Below are 20,301 nucleotides of genomic sequence, written 5' to 3'. Positions count from 1 at the left end.
TGGGGGATTGAACCGCGGTCCCTGTGCTTCGCTGAACTTGTTCTAAGTAGGTGCTTTAGACCACTGAGCCATCTCTCCAGCCCTGTCCTTACTTTTGATATTACATAAATCTCTCCATATAAATTTAAATTAATTTTAAAGTTTTAAAATTTATTTTAAACAGATGTATGAGAACAAAAACAGTACATATTAATTGGGCACCATGTAATGTATTATTACATGAACATATTGTGAAATGTTTAAATTAGTTTGAACATATTTATCTCTTCAAACACTTATCATTCCTTTTTGTTTGGGTTTTTTGAGATAGGTTTGCACTATGTAGTTCAGTCTGTCCTTGAATTTATTATGTATCCCAGACTGGCCTCAGACTTCCGGCAGTCTTTCTGACTCAGCCTCCTGAGTGCTTGGATTACAGGCATGAGACACCAATCAGTCTACATTTTTTATTTCTTTATGATAGAACCTCTCAAAATCCTTTCTTCTATGTTTTTTGAAATGTATAGCATAATGCTGTTATCCATGTTCACCCTACTGTGCAATAGCACACCAGAATTTCTTGTTGTAGTCAAACTGTAACTCAGCACTGGTTGATTAGCTCTCCTCAAATATCCTCCACCTTATCTGCCCTGGCCTTGCATAGCCACCACTCTACTCTCCACTTCTGTGAACTCAACTTTATTAAATTCCATATATGAAGGAAATCATGTAGTATTTGTCTTTTAGTACCTGGCTTATTTCAATTAACAAAATAATCTCCTGTTCAACATATGTGGCAGCAAATGACAGCATCTCATTATTTTTATGTCTAAACTATGTTGCATTGAGCATTTGTTCCACATTTTCTTTATTGAAATGTTGATGGGCAATTATGTTTTTTTTACATTTCTTGGCTACTGTAAATAATGCTGCAGTGAGCCTTCAAGAAACTGATTTCATTTCCTTGGGATAGACACCTAATAGCGGGATTTCAGATGGTATGGTGGGTCTATTTTAAATTTTTAAAGAATCTTCATACTTTTTTATAATACATATTCTAATTTACATTCCCAATGGCAGTATACAAAGGTTTCCTTTGCTCCACGTCAATTGTTGAAACTGACAAAATTTTACATCACATTAAAAAGTTGTGATATATGAAATACGTTTGGTCTTCCTAATATTTCAAAATATAATCTCTAAAATCATTGGAATCTTCAAAGTAATAAATGCCTTTTTATGCTGATAGTTTGACTAGTGGATGAACACTACTGGACTGCTTTGGGCTGAAAGCTGATCATTGGAAAGACCAAGGTATGATTTTGAGACCTTTAATGTCAGCCCCCCAAATTTCCAATTGAACTGATCATTAATGGTATTGATTTAAACAACACATATAAAACGTCCATAAAAACTCAAATGTACTAGATTCAGAGATGCTTCTGCATAGCCGGAAAACATGGAGGCTTTTTTTTTTTGAGGCCAGCACACCAAAAGAGGGCACAGAAACTATGCACTCCCCTTCCCATACTTTGCCTCAGTGTCTCTTCAGTTATATTCTTTATAAAACCCATTTTTAATAAACTAATAAACATAAATGTTTTCCTGAGTTATATGAGCAGCTCTAGCAAATCAATCACATCCAAGGAAGGAGTTGAAGGAATCCCAACTTATAGATGGTTGGTCAGAAGAATAGGTACAACAACCTTGTACTTTAAATTGAAATCTCAAGTAGAAGACAGCATCCAGTGAGACTAAGTTCTCAATCTGTGGCAAGTAATGCTATCTCCAGGTAAACTGTCACTACTGAATTGAATTACTGGCCACCTAGCCAGTGCTGCTTGCTGAACTTACTGCTTACCAGGTGTGTGGGGAAACACCTTAGCATATTTTGTCATACAAGTGCTGTGCACTGATTGTTGATTGAGGGATTAAGAGAAACATTTTAGGTTTTCCTATATTTCTCCCAAGTATTAATCATGTAAAGCAGCAGATCAGTATCCATTCTTTTACTATTATCAGAGCATAAAATGTCAAGAACACTCATTATTCCACTTAAGAAGCAGTATTACTTGTAAGCAGTTACTTAATATATTGAACTCTAAATTTACTCATCAAAAAGTAGGGTGACAAAATATGTTTCACATATTTGTCAAAACAAGTAGATGCGAAATTGCTTGACATAGCACCTGACACATAAAAGATGTTCAGTAAGTTTTCTTGAATCAGTTATGGGTAGTTTTAAAAAAATCAGTTATGGGGAAATCCATTTTCATTGACAAAATGCTTACTTGTCAGAAGAAATGAAATAGTACCTAGAAAATAGGTGCCTATCCTTTTATTATGTACTTGGTGAAGCTTCCTTATAATGGGAGGCTACAGAGAAAATGCATAATTTGGAGGTATCAACATCTTTGAAGTCTTCATAGGAAAAGATAGATAGGTAGAGGCCAGAAAAAAAAGAACATCGGTCCTTTTATAGATTTAAGTGTTTCCTAGTTTTGCAAAAGGTCCAGATTTGAATTTCATGTTTAGTAAATGCCATTCTTTTTCTGGGAAATCACCCAAATGAGCCTTTTGGTTAGAAAAAAGAAAAGCAAAGACCTACTTCTGACCTGGAAATGTGTAAGAGATTATGAGTAGACTAAGAGAATCCATTGTATATAAAAATACATTAAGTTTATCCATGTTGTGTGTGTAGCTATAGCTCATAATAGTATGTCCTTAGAGATATACTTTGGATGGATTTGAGATTGTTTTGTATTTTAGGACAGGGTCTACTACACAGATTGGACTCATAGTGATTCTCTTGTTTTCACCCTCCGAAATGCTGGGATTACAGGTACGTGCCACCACGTCCAGTCTCAATTGCCTTCTCAGTGCACCCTGTGGGCAGGACTGGCATGGTATACCAGAGATTGAACCCTGGCCACTGTGCTTTGCCTAAGCAGGCACTTTAATCTGCTGAGCTATCTGGCCAACTTGGATTTAAGATTGTTGTGTTGGCGGTGGCAGTGGCAGTGGCAGTGGTGGTGGCAGTGGCGGTGGCGGTGGTGGTGGTGGCGGTGGCGGTGGTGGTGGTGGTGGTGGCGGTGGTGGTGGTGTGTGTGTGTGTGTTCACAATTAATGAAAACGCAGTTTCAGGGAGAAAACTGATGATAATGAAAGAAAAAGATGGCTACTTCTGATTGTTCCAAGAATAAAGTGAGGGACAAAGGTGATGAGTACATACAAATGTGATCATCTTTCCTAGAACTGTGGAATTAAATTTATGATTAAGGGGGTCAGGTTAAAGCTCAGCAGTTTAAGCGCCTGCCTGGCAAGTGCAAGGTCATGAGTTCAATCCCCAGTACCAAAAATAAATAAATAAATTTATGAGTTGGTCATAAAGAGCTGAAGATGAGAAAGGAGCTAGTCTGACTGAAGAGAGACTTCTAAGTAAAAAGGAAAAGTTAGCATGTGCCAAGCTCAGTGTGACGGTGCTGACCTTTATGACCTCCACTGTCTGGAGTGTCAGAATGAGAAAGACTCCTTTTTGAAGACTTGTGGTGGTCCTTCCTGTTTTTCAGCCTCCCAACCCTTGGGATTACAGGTGTGCGCCACCACACCCAGTTTCAATCTCCATCTCAGCGTGACCCAGGGGCAGGGCTGGCATGGTATGCCAGAGATCGAGCCCCAGTCCCTGTGCCTGCCTAAGCAGGTGCTTTAGTCTGCTGAGCTATCTGTCTGGCCCACAGGCATTTTCTTGGTCAAAGAGTATTTACTTGTAGGAATCAAAGACAAAACAAGAAGTGGGTCAAAGGCTACAAGAGGTCTATAGTTGACAGATTACTTTGAAAGTATGTGTAGATACACTCTAAAGACTTCTGAGAATACCCTGCAGTGCCTTTTCGGGAAAACTAAAAGTCTTAAACAGGACAAGAACAAAAAAGTGTTGATTGCCTGTATTACTGAAAATTTACTTATATCTGATAACTGGCAAGATCTGGAGATTCAGGCTTACTCTACAAGGTAGATATTATTTTCATTTTTAAATGGACAAAAAAGCACTCAATAAGATTAAATTCCTCCAAATCATCACACATCTAGAAAATAAGGATTGAAATATGAACCCTGAATTGTCTGATTCCAAAGCCTATTCTTTTTCTGTTTTTTCTACATTTACAAGAGAAATCTATATGGACTAACTATGTCAAATGTGCTGGGTCTATAAAATATGCTAATGATGTTTGGGAGAAGGAGAGATTCATTCCGTTATAATTAGAGAGCAGTTTCTGGTGGATATGAAATTTGTGCTGAACCATAAGGATCAAGAAGGATTGCAACAGATAAAAATAGTAGGGAGAGGGGGAGTATAGAAGTAATGCCAATGGATTACAGGAAATGCAGTAAGGTTTCAGAAGATGAGCCAGGATACAGTAGAAGATAAACACAGGAACTTAAAAGACAGTGACCAACCAGGAAGTAGAGGAGTTTGACCGTAAGTGGCACCTCAGAGTATGAGAACAAAATAAAAATTAAACTACAAAACAGCTAGATTATAAAAAAAAATCTTAAATGCTAACATATGGAAAGACACACTACTGATACATCATAATTAGGCCAATAGTACAATTCTCATAAGCAATAATGGACCCTGGAAAACAAAGCTATTATGAAAAAAGAAAAAAAATTTCCCAGTTTATAATATTTATTTAATAATCATTCAAGGGCCTAGAAAACATAACATTTTTCAGATATGCAGAGAATTTTTCATCATTCTATCTTCATTGAAAATAATAAAGAATTCACTTCCACAGAAGACTGATGGTAGAGGAAAGGACTTAGAGATAAGGTGAGAGAAAAGAATCACAAAATATATTGGTAAATCTGTCTTTTAATAGTTAAAACAACAACACTCTTATCAGTATTTTTCAAATATTTAACCAAAATTCTTAGAGATGGAAAGCAGGGCACTTTAGAGAACAATTTAGGTAAGCTTCTGGCCTTGTCCTGAGGAAGGAGTTAAGAGTATTGTAAATGTATTTAAATAATTTTAGACTTTTTAAGAAAAAATATGGCTAAGAATATATGATGCAAACATAAAATTATGATTAGAGGATTATAAAGAAAAACTCTGACTTTTACAACAGAAGCAAAAACAAAGCAAAAGAAAATAAAAGTTATCAATCCAGGCTAAGACAGGGACCAACACATCTGTGTGTAAATCTTTTATTCTTTTCTTTTCTTTTTTTCTGAATACCACAGGCCTACCACCATTAGGTTAACAGTATCAGGGAGAAGCCTACAGATGAAGGGAGATGGGGGAGCCCAGAGCCTAGAGCTAAGAATCAGAATCTAAGAAAGATGAGAAGCTCATGGGGAAGAGGAATATGAAGTCTTTCTAGGTTACAAAGCTATCTGGCCTATTTTTTGTAGTCACTTCTTATCCACTGGCAAATGCCAGGAAGCTACACTTTCTCAATTTGGTGTAAAGTGATTGGCTTTCTGGTATTACTCATACAAAGTTGTCCTCAGATGTAAAAAATATTTTCAAAATTAAAATCTTTATATTTACATTTTAAATTAATCCCTCTCTCCAAGTTAATTCTCAGAAATAAAAAGAAAAGCATCAGCTATTTTCTCTAGCTTGTGGAGTCTATCTAGAACAAACACTTAAAATTTTCAGCCTTCGTGGACAATATAGGCATGTTACACTGATTTGTACTTGATTTCCCACTCTGAAATAAAGTTGGTGCAAGATAAGATAAGAATTTAATTCTGCATCAGGAACAAAAGAAAACCTAAATCTGAATTTGAACTTTTGTGGAAAGAGCGATGTAAGAATATTTAAAATATAAGACAAAATATAACTTATTTACATTAGGATATCTTGCAGAAATTATCAGCAAAAGCGCTCACTTGCAAAACATCACTGGAAATGGTATTCTACAGATATACATTTCGTCTTTCTCCGAAATGGCCTGACAAGTTCTTGTTAAAAGATTAATTTTAAGTCTGCTGAATGATAAAAGAACATATATTTACTTAATGTGATCTTTTCCTTCATTTCAAAGGGAATTCAAACATTGGATTTTATTTAATATTTAAAATAGGCAAGGCCAGGTGGGGAAATAGCTCTCTGGTCTAAGTACCTCCCTGACAAGCTCAAGGATCTGGGTTCAGTCTCCATTACCACATGCTGTGCCAGCTCTGCAACCATGAGTGCACCGTGCCAGCCCCGAAACCTGGCGTGGTGGCACATACCTGTAATCCCAGTGCTGCGGAGGCTGAGACAGGAGGATCACTATGAATCTGAGCTGCATAACGAAATCCTGTACCAAATAAGTAAGTAAATAAATAAATAATTGATAAAATAATAATGATAATTTAAAAATAGGTGAGGTGCTAATTTTCTAAGTTTTCTGCTATAGAAACAGAAACATGCAGGCTGAGTGACTTGCTTTACACTATTCCTTTAATCTTAACAAGCACTGTGTGAGGACTATATACTATTGATACCATTTTACTCATGAAGAAATTAGCTTAACCAGGTGTTCTGTGCTCAAACAGATGCACAATGAATATCTAAACCAAGTCTGACTAAATTTCTATCCATTCAATTGTTTCTCATTTCTATCTATAAATTTGATAAATTTGGTCTTCTCTAAATAGTTACCTCTTAGGTAAATCATTTTGTAACTAAGACTAATCCTTAAGGTTATGCGCATTTCCTTGGGAAAGAATATACATTAACAGTAGCTTCTTCTGGTACTTCTTCTGTGTACATTATTGTAACATGAGAAAAGAAAAAATATGCAGAGGGAATTTCAGCAGGAACTTATAGTTCCCTAGCAAGGAACTATTATATTTCTCCATGAGGGAAGAGCTGGCTATAAATACTAACCCAAGTTAAAATCAAGAGGTAAGAAGAAAGAACAGGGTTGGGGAGATGGCTCAGCGGTCTGAGCGCCTGCCTGGCAGGTGCAAGGACCCAGGTTTTATTGCCGATACTGCATGACATGCCAGCCGTGAAACCCCAGGCATGCTGTGCTGGCCCGAAAACGAGTGTAGTGGCACACCCCTATGATCCCAGCACTGGGGAGGCAGACACAGAAGGATCACTACAAGTCTGAGCTGCTTAGCAAGACCTTGTACCAAGTAAATAAATAAATTAATTAATTAAAAAAGAAGAAAAAACAATAAAACAAATGGAATGACCAACGGAGTTTTCTAAATTGAAATTTCTGCTCACAAAATCATCCTTGAGGACCTACCGAAAGAACAAAGGGATCCTTCCTTATTGATTAAACAGCAGTTGCAGGGCTGGCCAAATAGCTCAGTGGATTAAAGTGCCTGCAAGCAGGCACAGGAGCCAGGGCTTAGATCCCCAGGCCTGCTCTGCCAGCCCCGCCCCCAGGGTGCACTGAGTTGGCAATTGAAACTGAGTGTGGTGGTGCATGCCTGTAATCCCAGCTCTTGGGAGGCTGTAAACAGGTGGATCAATACAAATCCGATCTAGTAGTGAGACCCTGAACACCCTGTAGACCCTTCCCTAAAAATAAAAAAAAATTAAAATTTATAAAATATAATTAATCAGCAGTTGCTAAGCATCTGAATTAGGCAGGAAAAATGGGGAAGGAATATTTAAGGAATATTTCTTGAGATTCTGATAGATTAATACCACAGAAAAGCAAATCTAAATATAAGTATGTCTTATTCACTTTCCTATTGCTGTGACAAAACATGCAACACCTACAGCTTAAAGGAGAAGAGGTAAATTTTGGCTCATCTTTTACAGAATTTAGTTTAGTTTAGTCCATACTTGGCTGATGCAAGGTAAGATTGTCCTGGTGGAACAATTTGGCAGAGAAAGATTCTCACCTCCTAGCAGCCAGGAAGTAGAAGGAGATGCAGAGAGCCTAGGACAGAGATGTGCTCTCCTAGATTACACCCCAATAACTTGCCTTTTCCAAGCCTACTCCACCTCCTATGAGAAAATTCAGCTCTCAACTCTTTAGTAGATTAATCAACAGATGGGTATAGTGCCCTCATGATCTAAACACCTTCCTAAAGTTCAAACTCTGAAAATATAAACCTTCTGGGTGACATATAAACCATAACACAGTAGTAAGAAGCACACTGTTTCAGATTGTTTTGTGTCATTATAGCAAAATTTGAGATGATGTATGATGGTTCATATTGAATGGGAAACTTTTGGAGTAAGAAACACTTAGAGAATTCATAAAGAACACTTCTGGGTGTGTCTGTGAGAGTGTTTCCAGTAAGGACTGGTATGTGGGACAGCCAACAGAAGGTCAGATCTGTGTTCCATGTGGGTGTCATCTAGACTGCGGGCCTGAATGGAACAACAGTGGAAGGAAGAAAAAGCCAAATAGCACAAACTATTTCACCCTCTCTCATTCCTGTTAGGAAGTCAGAGGCTTTCCTTCATCACATCTACTATGTTTTGCCTCACCACAGGCCCAAAAGCAATGAAGTCAATTGACCATTAACTGAAACTTCTGAAACCATGAGGCAAAGTAAACCTTTAGGCTCCTATACTTTTTTACTCGGGTATTTTATGATAGCAACAGAAATCCAATTAACATTCTAGGTAATTCATAGTGAAAAATACGTATTAGCTCACATTCTGAAGACAACTCAGTCCAGTATACTAGTGATGTCATCCAGTGGGACTTCTTTTGTTACCACATAATGGAAGGCCAGAGGACAAAAGAGAACAAGAGAGAGCTTCAGTTGCCCTTTATTGCAGCATTCTCAGCAATGAGGGAAGCTTCACTCCCCGATCATCTGTTCAAAATCTTACATCTTTATGCTGTTACAATAGTGATTCAATCTCAACATGAATTTTGGAGGGGACAAACCTTAATGCATCTCCAACCCATGTTAACGAGTATCAGGAAGACTTCTTGCAAGAACAGATATGTGGGTTTATAATTAATGGATTACTAGGAGTTTCTCAGGAGACAAATAGGAAACAAGGGAATGAAAGGACAAGAAAACAGAAAGTGAAAAATTTAGCACGTAGTTTATTTTTGTGGTTGATGCACATAGCAGGTATAACTAAATGTCAGCATGTTGATCAGGAAGCAATGCCCAGGTACTTACTGACTATTGTTTAAGAAAACAAGGATCCTTCCTCACCCTTCTTTCCACCTTCAGGGATAAGATAATTGCTAGAAACCTAAGATTTAGAAATTCATCTTTGATCCACTGATTTCTCTGTTATTAACTTTTTTTGTAGTTTATAGTTTAGGGCTAGATAAGACAGTTCTCACTTTATATAGTATACACTGCAAGACTTCAGGCAGGGAAATCTGTCATTAGTTGGTTTTTTAATAAGTCAAGTAATAGAGAGTCCAGAATAAGATGTTAGTAGAGGGGAAGGACGTGTAATGGATTTAAGTGATGTTCAAGTGGCCAGAATTTGGATGGTAAGAAGGGAAGCAAGTAATATATCCTTTTATGGTATTTACTTGTTTTGAAAATGTTACTTTTTAAGTTAAATATATATGGCATACAACATGATCTTTTCATTATGTAATGGCTAAGTAAAGTTAATTAATAGATGTATTATCTCACATGCTTATTAATAAAACTATGTAGTTCGTGGTGCTAAGACCTAAAATATACTCCCTTATCAATTTTAAATATAAAATGCATTGCTATTAACTATAGTCTTCATGGTGTTCAATAGATCTTTTGAGCTTACTTGTCCTAACTACATGAAATTTTACATCTTTTGACTAACAACTTACCAATTCCCAGCCCCTACCAAGTTACTGATAACCATCCCATGTCTGCTTCTATAAGTTTGATATTTTTAGATTTTATATATAAGTGGAATCAGGTCTCATTTGTCTTTGTGTCCCTAGCTTATATAACTTAGCACGTTTTAAATTTATTCATGTTGTTGAAATGACAGATAATACAGCTTTTTAAGAACTGAAGTTCCAGCCAAATAGCTCAGCTGATTAAAGCAACTGCAAGCAGGCACAGGGACTGGGGTTCAATCGCAGGGCCTGCCATGCCAGCCCCACCCCCAGGATGCACTGAGAGGGCAATTGAGACTGGGCGTGGTGCCACGTGCCTGTAATCCCAGCTCTTGGGAGGCTGCAGACAGGCGGATCACTACAAGTCCAATCTAATAGTGAGTCCCTGAACACGTTGTAGACCCTTCCCTAAAACACATACACACACACACACACACACACACACACACACACACAATAATAAAAAATAAAAAATAAGATAAAGGGTTTTTGGACATCAAGATTTCAAACAGGTTGATATGGAACTTTGCAGCCTTTACAACTGTGAGAAAGAAATGTCTATTGTTTATAATCTATCCATACTTGATCTTATCCAAAAGGCCAAGAAGTGATGATAATCTATCCAGATGACAGTACTCTGTTACAGCACCATGAAAAGACTAAGACATAAAGGTGTCCTGAAAGCTAGGCATAGAAAGAAAACTTCATAGATGTGAATGATTTGTCATGTAAAAATACCAAATACCCACAAGGAATATAACATCGTATACTGTAAACATGAACAAAATTTAATAATAATAACAGTAATAATGAAAATGGGGAAAGGGAATTTAGAGATGAAGGGATGAAGGTGAATTAGGTAGGGGTGGAGAATAAGAAAATTGAAAGATTATGTACATATACCTACCCCCTGAGATCAATGTAAATTGCATGTACTGCAAACATTTTAAAACTCCCAAATGAATAAACAGATAGTATCTTTAAAATTAATAGAAATATGTACTTTTTAATGTATTTAGTACAGGGTTTACAGGGTATCACCACACAGATCAGACTCATACTGATCCTCTTGTTTTCAGCCTCCAAGCACTGGGATTACAAGTGTGCCCCACCATGCCCAGTCTCAATCACCATCTCAGTGCACCCCAGGGATGGGGCCAGCCCAGCACTCAGGAGATTGGGAATGGGTCTCTGCACCTGCCTAAGAAGGTGCTTTAATCCACTGAGCTATCTTACTGGTCCCTTAATAGAAATATGTAAAAAGAACTTTCTCAGTTGCATATGACAGAAAATCTTCTTTTGCAAAAGGAAAGGGAGCCAAGAGATGAAGAAGAGGTGAAAATAGAATTGAGATGTACCGGCCTCCCATGACAAATGTGATCATTATGTCCTGTAGATATCTACTAATAAAAATTAAAAAATATCACTTATTGGCTCTCATAAGCAGAAGCAATTGAGAAAATGGATCAAGGAAATAGATCAACTGATATGTTCAAAAGGCTTTTCTAGTAACTAAAGATAATAATAAGCAATGTATTAACTAGAGTTATTCTCCTATCATCTCGTTATGAATATTTGTTTTACCTTTTTCCACTAAAAACCTATTGTCCCTTTCATTTTAGATCCTGTCTTTACGTTAGCCTCATTCTTTCAGTATGCTTCACAGAGGCGATATAACTGCCAGCAGAGTCCCATCATTTTGTGCTTGTACTGCAAGAAAAGAACTCCTTTCCACTTCAGAATGAAATGGCTCAGCTGACGAATCTTACTACTTTCTCCAGCATGGGTCGTCAGGTCAGGATTAAACAGCAAACTCTGTGATTGGAGGGGTAGTATATCTAATTAAAAATCTCACTAGAACCAAAAAGCATGAGAGAAGGACCATTCCTCAAAGCTAAGAAGATATAAACACCACAAAGGAGTAAAGAATACTGGAAAGCTAAAATAGCAGGTGCTATCCATAAGTGGGATTTGTGAAAAATATTAAACTGAAGTGAGATGAAATATATTTAAGATAGATGGGGGCTTAAATCAGGTAATTTTAAATAGTTAATACTTAAGGGATAGAAATATTATTTAAGACTTAAGTAGGATTTGGAAAAGTTTAGTGCTGTTTTGTTTTGCAGTACTAGAGACCAAAACCCAAGGATACTCATCACTGAGCTGCATACCAACCCTTTTTCTTTATTTCTTTTGAGATAAAGTCTTGCTAAATTACTCAGGTAGGATGTGAACGTGGTGATGCTCTTGCCTCAACTTTTGCAGATGTGTGTTATATAAAGGTACATAAAGTTGAAAAATACCACAGAGAATGATTAATGTTAAACACAGTATCAAGAAAATCATTTAAAATTAAAGTATTAAGTCTTGCCAAAGATGAGTTACTATATTACATGTGATATATATATATATATATATATATATAATATATATCACATATATTATATATATATATATGTGTGTGTGTTTAGTAGTTATAACCTTTGAATTGTTGTGTTCTTGTGGATGGTTTCAACTGCATTAATCATGCTCCAGTCTCATCTCACATACTCATCATAGTTTTTTTTCCAATCAACTCTAAGAGGCCAAATCTGAAATATATATATATATATATTCCTGTTACTTTTCTTTGTACACCTGAGGCCCCCTGCAGCAAATTTGCAGCTGTCATCATCCCACAAAACAAATACATGAATTACACTATCCATGCTATGGGTACTGCTTGGAGTACCATGAGAAAAAGAAAAAGAAGGAAAGTTGAGAGGCTCATGAACGTTCAAAGAAGGAAAAAAATAAAAGATTGGCATGAAGACTAAGCTCTACCAGAAACAGCACCATGTGGAGAAAATACAAATGAAGAAGACTATCAAGATGCATGAAAAGAGAAACCCCAAACAAATGAATGATGAAAAGACTCCACAAGAAGCAGTACCTGCCTATCTGCTGAACAGAGAGGGACAGTTTCATGAAAAAGTACTTTTCAACATGAGTAAACAAAAACGAAAATAGAAGGTGGGAAAACTGAAAGTTCCTCTGCCCAAAGTTCATGCCCAAGGAGAAGCTAAAGTATTTGAAGTTATTCTAACTGGAAAGAGAAAAAAGAAGGCATGGAAGAGGATGGTTACTAAAGTCTGCCTTGTTGGAGATGGCTTTACAAGAAAACCACCTAAATATAAAAGATTCATTAGGCCAATGGACTTACATTTTAAGAAGGACTGTGTAACACATCCTGAACTGAAAGCCATGTTTTGCCTGCTGATAATTGGTGCGAAAAACAATCCTTCATCGCCACTGTATATAACTTTGGGTGTTATTACCAAAAGAACAATGACTGAGGGGAATGTGTGATAATTGGGCCTCCTGACACAAGGAGGCAAGGTTATTTGGGGTAAATATTCCCAGGCAACCAACAATCCTGAAAATGATGCAGTCTTACTAGTTTGACAGGCGTTTCATACAATAACTTCTTAAACTATTGAAGACTACGGACCAATCATAACCTGAATACTGCTGAACAACTCTCATGACTACATTCATGAAGAAAACAATTTATTTATTATTACAATTTCATTAAATTTTAAAAACATTTAAAATGGCCCAGTTTTACAAATTGGAATTTTATTAGGGGTCTGCTAAGGACTTATATGTTATTGAGATTGAGCCATTTGAAAAAGTAAACATAAGCCTTTGCATTAAAGAGTGGGTACCCAGTAACACAGATCTCTCATTCCTAAAAATCCACCAGCATTTAAGTCAGTGCAAACTTAATGTAGGGGTCTAGGACCAGGAAATCTGTTGAAGTGTATTCTACCTCATCGTTTATCATTAATCATAAAAAAGTAATGTTTAAGTTTCTTCTCAATTTAGTCTATTTATAATCCTTTAAGAATGGCATTAGAAGTTTATTTAGATAACTCCAACTTATTTTCACTGATGTCCTGAAAAGAAACCTTATTTGCAGTTAAATAATATAAGAAAGTTATATGTTAGGTGTGCATCTTAAGTTTTGTGATCTGAATTAAATGGGAATGGCTTGAAAATATATATATATATAATATAATTATATATATATTATAAAATATAATTTAATACTTACTATAGACCTGATGATATATATTCTCTCTATTGAGATGAAAAGACTGAGGCAGACATTGAAGAAATAAGGTCTAAAGTCAGAAGGATGAATTCAATATATGTCTTCTTGACTCCAAATTCCAGTCCATGAAGTACTATACTGTGTTATGTGAGAAGACATTTAAATTGAAGATATTTATAAACTAAGGAAGAACTTTTGATATGAAGTAAGTGAACTAAGAGAGATTAGGGATTAATTTTTTTCATTTAATACAAAACAATGATTTGATTTATAATAATGAATCACAATTAATTATAAGAAGTTTAAAATGTGTAATCTTTAAAGGCATATTTTCTACTTGGAACTGAACCACATATTCCCATATCAAAGTTACCTACATATTACTCCAGAGCCTGTGCATAGTGTAGAGAAGGTAGTAATTACACATAATTTCTGGCATAGCTGTGATGCAACATTATGAAAAGTAACTATGTTTTGCTGGGGATCAGGAGATTGACATTAGTGTGTGATCCCCAAAGAATCTTCCTGAAGGTGGTCATTAACTTTAGAAGAAATTGTCTATCACAAATTTCAGGATTTATTGACTTCACTTAACTCATTCTCAGCGAGTGTCTGTTTGTCTGTCTCTCTGTCTGTCTTTTTGTTTGGTATTTATAACTTTGAATGCTTGTAGATAGTTTCAGCTACATTAATCACACTTTAGTCTCATCTCAACTAATCATCACAGTTTTCTTTTTCATAATCTGTTCTAAGAGCCCAAATCTTAAATTTTATTTCAGTAATCAAGGGTATGCTATAGATTATAGACAATACCAAGTAATCCATTTCAAGTAGACAGGCTACCTTTTCTGGCTCCCTAGTAAATTTATCAATATAAGTGAAATATTTCCTGAAGAAATTATCTATAATTAACATTCTCAATTTCAGTTTTAAAATTTTTGCTATGAAAATGTTCTTCTTTCTCTTGGATCAAAACTTGTTATGGTTTGTATTTAGATGTCCTCCCACAGCCTCATGTTGTCATGGGGAGGTGGGCTTTTCAAAGGTGGCTGAATCTAAAGTTTGTGATTGCTTCATTGTCTAGAGCTAGGGATAGGAGTGTGAGTGCTGCATCTCCCCCAGGGAAAGTAGCCTACACAATATAAGGAATACAGAGTCTCTCTTTCCCTTTTTCTCTTGTTGCTTTAACTGTCTTCCTCTATCCCAGCCACCAGTTGCCCCTCTGCCATACCATCCTGCCTTGGAACAAGCAGATTATAGACTGAAACCTCTACAAACTGTGAACTAAGTAAACATCTCCCTGCTTAATTTTGGGTGTTGGGTGTTTTGTCCCAGCAATGAGAGGAAAATAACTAAGACATGGTTTATATCTGGGTGTCACCTAAAAGCCTCATAGGAAAGGATTTCAGAAGGGAACTGCATATATATATATCTTATAGCCAACATGCTGTTAGTAGGTGGAAGAATATTTGCAAAGAATAAATAAAAATTTCAATAAATCAAACTTCTGTCTTCAGTAAATCCCTTCAGCCACACACAGGACTACTATAATCCAATTAGTTGGTCATTTCTTAATCAAGAAATGTGTTATATCTAATACAATAGTTAGGTATCGTGATTATCTAAAAACTTTCTTCTTGAAATAATAGCTATAATATGATTTCAGTTTCTTCTCTAGAAAACATTTCTCTAAGTCACAATAGGTTAGATTCTACTAAAAAGCCATCTGTATTAGTGGTTTTCTATTGATGTGTAATGAATTCCAACAAATATAGCATCTTAAAGAAAGTTATTTATTAGTTCACAGTATCACAAGGCTGAAATCAGGATACCATAGCTATCAAGCTGAAATCAGCATAATCACAGAAAGGGTTTTTTAATTATATTCATCATTCCACCCATATTCAAGAAGAGGGAATTACTCATCATGAGGAAAATTTGAAGGACAGCTGGGGAATCTTTTTTTTTTTAAAGTCTTTAGTACAGAGTCTACAGGGTCTCATTACATAGATTGGACTCATAGTGACCCTCCTGCTTTCAGCCTCCCAAGTACTGGGATTACAGGTGTGCACCACCATGCCCAGTCTCAGTTGCTGTCTTAGCATGCCCTGGGGGAGGAGGGTGGCATGGCATGTCGGGGATCAAATGCCAGTCTCTGAGCCTGCCTAAGTAGGTGCTTTAGTCCACTAAGCTATCTGGCAGGCCCAGCTGGGGCATTTTAGAATTCTACCTGCAACACTGTCTTAATAATGAAACTCAAAGTAGTCACACTTCCAGAATCTGTCCCAAGCACATCTTCCTTTTATGAAGCATTTTTGTTCTCCCAACCCAGGAAGAAATTATTTCAATTTTTTTCTAAACATCCTTGTACCATACTGATTTATTTATACAACTGTCTTCATTTATATTCTAGGAGGTCATCAGGGACTGAATCTGATTCATTTCTATACAATCAGTGTTAAGAATGGGGATTGGTACACAGCACAGATTCAAACACTATTTTTGTGTGATTATAAAATGTATCTCACCCTGAAAACTGCTGTCTTTTTTTCTTTCTTTGCTTCTTTCTTCTTCCTTTATTAAAACAATATTCAAAGGTACAACTAGTGGGGAAGCCAAAGATAGCTGAACAACCAAGAAAAAAATATTGAAGCACATCAATGTACAAGAGTAGCAGGGCTGGCCAAATAGTTCAGCAGATTAAAGCACCTGCAAGCAGGTACAGGGGTCAGGGGATGGATCTCTGAGACTGCTGTGCCAGCCCCACCCCTAGGGCACACTGAGAGGGCAATTGAAACTGAGCCTGGAAGCACAAACCTATAATCCCAGCTCTTGGGAGGCTGTAAACAGACGGATCACTATGAGTTTGATCTACTAGTGAGACCTTGAACACCCTATAGAACCTTCCCTAAAATACAAAGAAAAAAAAAAAAAGAGTAGAGAGCCAGGGATATAGTTCAGTGGCACAGCGCCTGCCTGGCAAGCATGTTGTGTTGAGTTTGATCCACACTATATATACATATTTTAAAAAGCTGACCATTTGGATAACAATCATGTTCTTCTTCCTCATATTTTCTTCTACTTCCTCCTCTTCCTCTTCTTCCTCATATTTTCTTCTACTTCCTCCTCTTCCTCTTCTTCTTCTCTTTCTCCTCCTTCTTCTTTTCTTCTTTTCTCCTCCTCTATTTTGAGACAATGTTTCATATGCAATTTAGGCTGGCCAGCAATCCTCCTGCCTCAGCCTCTCAGGTGCAGAGATTACAGGTATGTGGCACCATGCCCTTCTATAGATCACAATTTTCTATGAATTTTCTTCTTCCCAATACTAACCCCTCACCATGTAATATGGACTGTAATACTTCCAGTCTCTACCAGGACCTCCCTGCACCTCACACAAACCACAGACCTCCATTTGTTCTTATACTTCAGTCTAAAAACATAGATTTCTCTTTCATCTTCTAAATTACATGTGATTTAACTCATTTCATCTATGGCAATTGATTCTCTTTTAGTCAGCTTCTTCAAGATTACCTGATATGCCTGATTCCATTCAGTCTTGCCCTGTTCTAATTCATCCTTCATAGTAATGACATAATGAATAGTAAAACATAAGTAGGATAAATTATTCATGTGCTTAAACCATTTAATATATTCTCACCACTCAGTAGGCCAATGTCAAGCTTCTAACAATGGTCCTTAGAACTGTGTGCATTCTGTTGCTGGCTATTTCCCTGCTATTTTCTCATCTGTCACTTTTTCCTCATCCTGATTCTACATGTACATGAGAGTTCAGTAGTTTCTGAGGACACAGAAAGCACTTTTACTGCCTTCTATATATTTTTTGCATCTATGTTCCTTATCTTTATCTTCCTCAACCATTTTTATCCTACTACCTTCTACATATCATCAATTTCATCTACGTACAATATTTTTCTCTCATCTTCTCATAGTAAAAAATTAATTTTGTTTTTATATGTACAGAGCCTTATTTTACTTCTCACATAAAATATATTTCCACATCTGATTATGTGATCTCTGAATGGATATTAAAGAACAGATGTTGGAAAAAAAAAAAAGAGGATAAGGCATCGCTAAAGGAATTATAATTAGTGCCTTCATCCTCTTCCCGAATGTTTTCTAAATATCTTTTCTGCACTGTGTGTAGGTGTTGGAGACACAAAGGAGAACCCTCTCAAGGCTCAATGGTACTCACTTCTAAGATCTCTAACTGCCAATGACATAGGCAAGCACATAGTAGATGCTCATGAGATGAGTGCCTGCCACAAAACTCAGGCTTAAGTGAAGTAGCCCTTCTATTTAGGGTCTGTATCTCCAGCAGCAAGAAGTAAGCCAGGCCAATGACAGTGCTTAATAAAAGTTTATGAAAGGAGGACAAATGATTGGTGACTAAAATCATCAAGAGAACTTCTTCTGAAGGTCAATAATCTACACAGTGTCATCACTCATTGGCACATTCTTTAAAATATTATGTATAACAATGTTATATCCCTCCTAATTCATTAATAGGAGGAAAGTAAAATTTAAACTCCAATGAGGAGTTAGCAAATATTATTTCACTAATATATCTTCTATGATGACCCTGTCAAAGACAACAGATGTATTCCAGAATATCACTGTCCAATGACCAAATTTTTCAATCAGAGAGAAATTGAAAAGCCATCTTTCCAGAAATTCTCCTACTTAAATAAAAGTCTTAATCTTTTCTGCTCAACTCTACCTCATTTCCTTCAATCAACTTTAGCTAACAGCAAAAAAGTAAATAAATAAATAAAATAGAATCTTTCTTATGCTTTCAGGGCAATAAAGTTAATGATATGTTGCGAGTAAAATTTTCTCATTTTCTTTTATGTAAGAGTTTGACCATAAATGAGACAATGAAAAAAGTTATAGCCTCCTTGAATGTGCTCAATCAGATAAAGAAATTTAATTAATAGGGCTGAATGGAAATCCTCATAAATTCTTCAAACCTTGTGCACAGAATTATAGAGGGTGCAATGAAAACAGTGGTACCTAGTTCCATGAACTAGATTCTTTCAACAATTCTGGTCCAAACTGAATCAAATTCAATAGTTAGGTTCAATGTTGACCTTATGGGGAAATTTAATTTGGTTCTTGTGCAGGTTGGTTTGCGGCCAGAATTGTGGAAAGAATTGAGTTTGTGAACTGAGGTGTCACTCTGTCCAATTCAATTCCCTCTATTCAACACATAAAGGAATCAACTGAGCACTATAAGGAATCAGATTTTCCCCCAAGTCTATATAATAAATGAAAGGCAAATCTAGGTTACAATTCAAGTTTCCTATCTCTTCCACATGTCTTTTTTGGTGCTTGCTGAATTAGAACATGACCAGTCCATGTACGTCTAAAACTCAGTAACCATCATAAAGACTATTTGAGACTATTTGATGACAGTACCCTCCTCAAGGAGCCAGGATGGAAGAATCATTTGGGAGTACACTAAATCTAATAAGCACAGATTTCTTAAAGCTGCTGAAGATGAAAACAGTATGGCATAACTCATTGAGTGTGAATTTATGATCTTACTTTACAAAACATATAATTATATTCTTGAATATTATGGAGTGCTCTCTTTGTGTCAATCTCTGAATTACAGTATTTTTAGGATTATCAACATTCTATCACAGGAAAAATTATTGCTCTATTCTAAAAGTGAGGCTAAACTTTTACTATATCACCTTGCTAACAGATGTTACAAACACAGACTTTTTCTTTTCCTTTTTCATATAAATTATGTATATAATATATATACAGTATATAGTATATATTATATTATAATATATATTCCTACTTTGGTCATGAAATACGGTGAAGAAAATGAAGAAAGCAAAAAAATTAACATAAGCAGTATGAGTGCCTTATTTTGATCTACCACTTACCTTTCTTCAAGGTGAATAACGTTGAGAAAACTATTTAACATCTCTGACTTTTGGATACCTCATCTATAATAGTTATCTTTATTTTAGGCAGGGTAGAAATATCTGCCTAAAATAAAAATAACTATTTTAATGATCGATGTATATTATATGAATGTACAAATAAGCCAAAATAAAACCCTTTAATCTGTATAAGCAAAATGCATTAATTAAAAAGGGATGTGAAAAGAACTTTTAAAAATATATACAAAAGTAGTTATTATTTTAGCTGATCATACTTACTATCATCTAATTATAGCACTCATGGACTGTTTAAACTCAACATTATATATCCCAATTCAGGCAACTTCTTACAATCTTTTATTTCTTCTTCTGTAATCTAAGACATTAACTTTTATCTCACTGAACACTGCAGCAGTCTCCAAACTGGCCTCTATATGCTACTCTTGCACCATTTGTAGTATAAATCAGAGTTTGTCTAGCTTCATACTGTGCTTAAGAGAAATATCCACATTTCACAGTATAGTCTAAAAGG

The 20,301-nt window shown here is 36.0% G+C and overlaps 1 protein-coding gene and 1 pseudogene across 1 annotated transcript in view; one reads left to right on the top strand and one right to left on the bottom strand.

Moving 5' to 3' along the window:
- The window catches only part of Agbl4 (ATP/GTP binding protein like 4), a 1,571,060-nt gene that overhangs the window by 990,420 nt on the left and 560,339 nt on the right, over positions 1-20,301 (bottom strand). The gene's annotated exons all lie outside the window — the stretch shown is intronic.
- Positions 9,378-13,282, top strand: LOC105743219 (annotated as a pseudogene).

Source organism: Octodon degus, unplaced genomic scaffold, assembly GCF_000260255.1.
Source record: "Octodon degus isolate 3935 unplaced genomic scaffold, OctDeg1.0 scaffold00107, whole genome shotgun sequence".
In the NCBI taxonomy this organism is placed as follows: Eukaryota; Metazoa; Chordata; class Mammalia; order Rodentia; family Octodontidae; genus Octodon; species Octodon degus.
The sequence above is the reverse complement of the archived record's forward strand: the minus strand, read 5'-3'. Positions and strand labels throughout refer to the sequence as shown.